The following is a 6000-nucleotide window of genomic DNA, read 5'->3' on the forward strand; positions in this document are numbered from 1 at the left end:
TTAGCTAATCTATGTAAATGCATCCTCCCTGTACTGTGCTGGGTAATCCTGCTCCACGTGCTGGTCAGGGTGACTCAACTGCATCCCTTCCTCACTGTGAGGTTTTTGCTCTTTTATTGCCTTGCCAAGGGGAGACTGAGGTTGTCAAAGCAGCATTTCAGAGAAGCGACTCACTGCCTCCCAAATGCTGGTGCCTCTTAAAAATCCCTTCATCCTCACCTCTTTCTGGAATGAAAACATGTTGTGCTATGCTTAGAATTACCCTCTAAGTGTTTTCATGGAAGAGAAGTAGAGCTCTTGGACTGCTCAGCCTGGCAGAACTAAGCAGAAAGGGAAATTTCTGGGTAAATTACTTTCCACAGGTTTGAAAGCAGTTCATTTAGAAGTGGCGTGAAGTCATAGCAGAACACTTGACTTTGGCATGAAGCTTTTCCAGTCAATCAGGTAGAGACAGGCCAGGCTTTTGTAAATCCAGGCAGGACTGACAAGGGGCTGGCAGAAGCAATGCTCCATGCATGGCCTAGTACAGCAATGAAGGAAACAGAAAGCTCTCTCTCCCTGTAAGCTGTGAACATGCACCTCCCCACGATCCTTTACCCAGCACACTGCTTACAGATCCCCAAGTGTCTCCAGCATTGCAACCAGCCCATGCCTTTTCCATGCTTTATACCCACCTCTCCTCCTAGCATGCAGGGTTGGCCCTGGCAGTGAGGAGCACTCACCACCTTTGAAATGCTGGCTTGCATGCAGGGCTCCAGCTGCTAGCTGCTGAAGTCACTCTGTAGATAAGTTAGTCTCCTGCAGGGACCAAATACCCTTAGAAACCCGTTCCCAAGTGAGCTGCGTCTGTGCCGAATACTCAGCACCAGGGTTTCTATTTCAAGAAGGCTATTTCTATTTCCATGTATATAATATAGCCAAGCTATAATCAGAAGAACCATATCCACCCACAGTCCTCTCTGCAAATATTTAACACTGTCTGAGATAAGCTTTTTTATTAGTGTTCACAATTGTATTTTATCTCATAGACCGAGTTAAATTTTCTACCACTTTTAAATAGATTTTTTTCAGTACGGTCTTTTGCTGAAATTACCAAGTTCCTATGGTGAGGAGGTCATGGTACCTCAAGGTTTCATTTTCAAGGTTCAGTATGGATAAATAACAACATAAATTTGTAAAATTTCATAGTCACTTATGTAATTCTCATTTCACACTTCTACTGCCTGATGCACACTTCATTTAAGGTAGCTAATCCTGACTAATAGCAACATAAATGAAAACAGGATTTGGTTCTCTATTTAAATAAAAATTAATATGCTATAGATAAAGAAAAATACATATGTACTTATGCAAAAATAGAAAAGTAGCATGCATAGTGCTGCTGCTATTTCTATTGAGTTACTTAATTCATGGTTTCCTTAGTTAAGCAACACCTTAAAGCACACAAAGTTTAACTTGCATGAGAAAGCTTAACAAATTTAACTTAACATTCTTTGATTGCTTAGAAAAAAATGAGACCTTTTGATATATCATCTCTAGAATTCTTTACAAACTGAACAGTGACTTGACTATCTGTGTGTTGTTAAATTGCTACATGCATCCCCAAAGGCCTACCTTTTATTTATTTTCACCCTAAATGCAGACTTCATGAACCTGCTAAAATCATTGTATTATATTAACATGAGATTTATACCCCTGGATGATAGAGCACCAATGGATGCTATTGCCAGGACAGCATCTGAAGAAGGCAGACTAAATCTGAAGACTGATGTACAGAAAGACTTCTATAAAATTCAGACCCAGTTTACAAATGTGAGGAGGTAAATAATGAAATTAACTGACCCTCTGTAATTCTCTCTGGGCATATTTGGATTGACATCGTATTCTGTAAATTTTTTCTAGTCACCAGCATGTCATGACAAAATCACTGGTGCAGAGGGTGGCTTCCCCACCACCTGCTCTTTTAAGGCCAGAAAAGATTTCTTACCTCTCTTCACACATTGCAGAAGCTTTACACCTTGATACAAATAAGTAACAAGACAGTAGTACTTTTGTCTCTTTTTGCTAACATACCTTTGCTAACATACCTGAATAAATGAATAAATGAGACATACCTGCTGCTTATCTCCTTTTCCAGAAAATATGGATTAGCTAAGTATGGAAGAGGAAGGAGGAGGTCTTCCAATGATGTCCTTTGGTAGTTATCCAGGAGAACTTGGTCTGAGATGAAGTACAGGGTTGGTTCACCACGGTGTCTTTGGACAGACACTGTCACGCTGGGATGAGACAGGGCAACACTTCTCTTCAGAAAGGATTGAAGTCACCTTCCTCACTCTCTTCCTGTAAGCAACACATAATTAGAAACAAGAAAAACTGTCCTTGCATTAACAAGGAAGAGATTGGCTAAACCATCCAGCAAAGAGTGGTGTAGGAAATATAGATTATCTGAGAATATCACTGACCTGATCCAAAGCCTACTGATATTAATGGGAGGCTTTCTACTGGCTCTGACTAGTTTTTCCAAGTCTTTCATGTCACTTGCAAACATGGGCAGGAACAACTGAGTGTTTTACACACCCCTTCTCTCATTTATTGTCCTCTTCATCTGAAAACATTTTAACCCTATCTGTTGCCACTTGTACTGGTGCTACATTAATATTTACAGGAGCCCATTGTTCACTGGCCCCTAAAAGATAACATGAAGGTAAAAAGTCTCCCCTGTGCTTTAAATGCCCTGTACCTGACATGAGGTGGCTGAACCTTTGGAACCTTCTTATTTCTGTCTTCTCCTGGTTTGCCAACACTGCTAACCCTGCAATCTCAGTCTGGGGGAGTGGTATAAATTATGACATAATTAACATGAAGCAACACTCCCTTTCTTCAGGTGAGTCATCTACAGGTATCCAGAAAATGTACAGTGTGAAAATCACCTCCAGTTCAGAGCATTAAAAATACAAAGTAGCTCCTTAGGGTTTCTTCAGAAAAAGTATGGAGCACCTCAAATTAAAAGAAAAGTAATTTCCTACCATTGGCTGGAGCAGACTGGAGTAACCAGATTACAAAGCTTAGAATTTGCTGCGATGTACTACTGTGTTGCTTCAGGGACAACCCAGAAAGCAAACAGCGATGCAAAGGGACTGCTCTTGGTCCCTCCTCTGCCCCCATGGCAAGACCTCTGCCCCTGGCAGCTGGTGCCCAGCTTGTTGGCATGACCCTGTTTTCCAGCAGAGTGGGCAGTGAGCCAGAGCCCCACCTTTTCTCCACCTTCTCTGCTCAGCACAAGGGAGGAAAACAACAACCTTGCAGAGACCCATCTTTTCACACCAGACAAGTGTCACAGGAAGGCCTTACTAGCCACAGAAAGCTTTAGAATATCAACCACAATCTTTTCTGTAAATAGGCACATGTCTGTGGAGATTTAAAGGAATACATTTGTTTAATTTTTATAATCATTCGTAACCTGATTAAATATTCCAAAACCTCACAAATTTACTTTTTTTTTTTTCTTTTAATGGAAGATGACAAATGAAAGCTTAAATCCTCCTAAAACACATTAGACTAATGCCTACAATAACTATGGAGATGTTTTCACCCCACTAGTTGCCTTTTTAATATCACAAAGTACAGGGAAAATATGGACCTTTTAGAGCAGGTTCAGAGGAGGGCCATGAAGATGATCAGAGGGTTGGAGCACCTCTCCTGTGCAGAAAGACTGAAAAAGTTGGGATTATTCAGCCTGGGGAAAAGAAGGTTCTGGAGAGACCTTTTTGCAGTCCTTAAAGGGGGATCATAAGAAAGATGGGGACAAGAAATAGGGCCCATAAAAATAGGACAAGAGGTAATGGTTTTAAACTAAAGGAAGCTAGATTTACACTAGATATTAGGAAGACATTTTTTATGATGAGGGTGGTGGAACACTGGCACAGGTTGCCCAGGGAAGTGGTGGAGGCTCTGTCCCTGGAAACATTCAAGGTTAGGCTGCTCTGAACAACCTGATCTAGTTGAAGATTTCCCTGCTGTCTCTGGCAAGGTTGGAGTAGAGAGTTTTTAAAGGCCCCTTCCAACCCAAACTATTCTGTGATTATATGAAAAGCACTATTCTTCCTGAGCACTAATGAACCAAGACACACATGAAAATCTTTGCTTAAAAGATGTTCGTTCAAAACAGGTTTGGGAAACTCTCTACGGCTTCATTGCATCTCCCAAGGGAAAAATGAAATTCCAGAGAATGGCATTTCATTTGCTCATGTGTACTCTGCATGTGACATGCCTTCCCACCCCAGTGTTTATGAAGTGAGGGCCAGCTGGAGTCAGACCCTGCAGGGGTACACAGCAGTACCCAGCTGTGAGCCTTGCAGCAACTTCTAGGACCTAAGTCATCACTTCTGTGAAGGTTTCTCAGGGTGCACCTCTGCTTGTCCTTATTCTTGCAGATGCAGAACATAACCTCGGTTCCTGCCCTGGTGCAGGAGCCTGGTGGGCTGTGTGAACAGGAGCCTGTGTGAACACCACAAACTTCAGGTTTCCATGCCCTCCCCTGCTGCAGCCACAGCTTGCTGCTACCAAAACCCTCCTCTGACAGATTGCCCAATCCCAGCTGAACCATTGCCAAGCTCACAGCATACCTCAAACACCAGGTAGGCCTCCAGTGCACGGTCACCCCGGTGCAGGTATTGCCTTCCCCTTTTGTGAGATTTTAATGTCACAGCACGGGAGAATGTTTGTGTAACTTGAGATGTGGCACTTGTAACCCTTTGGGAAAGAATGACATTCACAAAAGTGTCACTGCAAATGTAGATTACTTCCACATGTAATGCAAATGTAGATATCTTGTCCCTCCCTTTTCACTTTTAAGGTGGTTCCTTAGAAAATTATAAAATGCAGTTCATTTATGCATCACAACTGCATTTCCAAACTGTGGTCTAATACAGATCTTGAAAATTACATTTGCTACTCTACTGCTTTGTGAGTGCCTTATTCCTTCCTAATGAATAAAGTCTAAGTATGGCTAAACCTTACATTTTCTGGTGGATGTTACATAGATTGTAAAATATATGTATTTATGCAAATTTATATAATTCTATGATTCTAGAGTTTTGTTTTCTTTAGGGTGGGTTTTTTTGCATACTGACGTACTTGGAAGCACCAGATGCCTGTGGCTTCTCCTGAGAGCCCACCTGAAGTATCACATACAGCTCTGGGGCCCCCAACACAAGAAGGACATGGAACTGGTGGAGTGGGTGCAGAGAAGGGCCCTCTGATGAAAGGGATGGAGCACCTCTCCTGTGAAGACAAGCTGAGAGAGTTGGGGTTGTTCATCCTGGAGAAGAGGAGGCTCTAGAGAAACCTTATAGCATCCTTTCAGTACTTTAAAATGGGCCTGTAAGAAAGGTGGGGACAAACCTTTTATAAGGGCTAACAGATTTAAACTATAACGTTTGGATTGGACATGAGAAAGAAATTATGTAGTGTGAGGGTCATGAGAGAGTAACACAGGTTGCCCAGGGAAGTTGTGGCAGCCCCCTCCCTGGAAGTGTTCAAGGCCAGGCTGGATGGGGCTTTGAGCAACGTGGTCTGGTGGGAGGTGTCCCTGACCATGCAGGGGGGTTGGACTAGATGATCTTTATGGCTTCTTGCAACCCAAATTGCTCTGTAATTCTTGAGTGCCTAAGTGATGTCTGTGTTAGAGCACACAAGTCAGAATATTGGATTCATCAATGGCAAAAGAGGGCATTTGCACTCTACTCATAACTGAATCTCAGGATTCAAATCCTTTACTCCTAAATGATGCTTTTCCAGACTAAGAGAATGGAGTCCAACAGTGGAACAACAACAACAACAACAACAAAAGATAGGAACTTCTCCCTTGTTTAAATTTTGTCACAGAAGCTCAAAATTAAATCAGTGGTTCTGCAGTGGGCTTGTAAACAACACTACAAAATAGGCTGTGGAAAACTCAGGGAAGAATATTTTGATAGCATGATTTCTTCAACAGTCTTG

The 6000-nt window shown here is 42.2% G+C and overlaps 1 protein-coding gene across 3 annotated transcripts in view; it reads right to left on the reverse strand.

Annotated features, from left to right (window-relative positions):
• COBL (cordon-bleu WH2 repeat protein) overlaps positions 1-4697 on the reverse strand; it is a 174509-nt gene extending 169812 nt beyond the window's left edge. Inside the window, exons 1-2 of one of the 3 annotated variants that reach the window (XM_071736761.1) lie at positions 4626-4697; positions 2115-2340 (exon numbers count right to left, since the gene is read on the reverse strand). The gene's annotated coding sequence lies outside the window, so the exon portion shown is untranslated. Of the gene's footprint in view, positions 1-674; positions 780-2114; positions 2341-2462; positions 2602-4625 lie in introns of those variants that run through there. The other 2 variants (XM_071736759.1, XM_071736760.1) reach the window with 2 other exon arrangements.
• Between the last annotated feature and the right edge of the window lie 1303 nt (positions 4698-6000).

The sequence above is a fragment of the Heliangelus exortis genome, chromosome 2 (genome assembly GCF_036169615.1).
Source record: "Heliangelus exortis chromosome 2, bHelExo1.hap1, whole genome shotgun sequence".
Classification (NCBI taxonomy): domain Eukaryota; kingdom Metazoa; phylum Chordata; class Aves; order Apodiformes; family Trochilidae; genus Heliangelus; species Heliangelus exortis.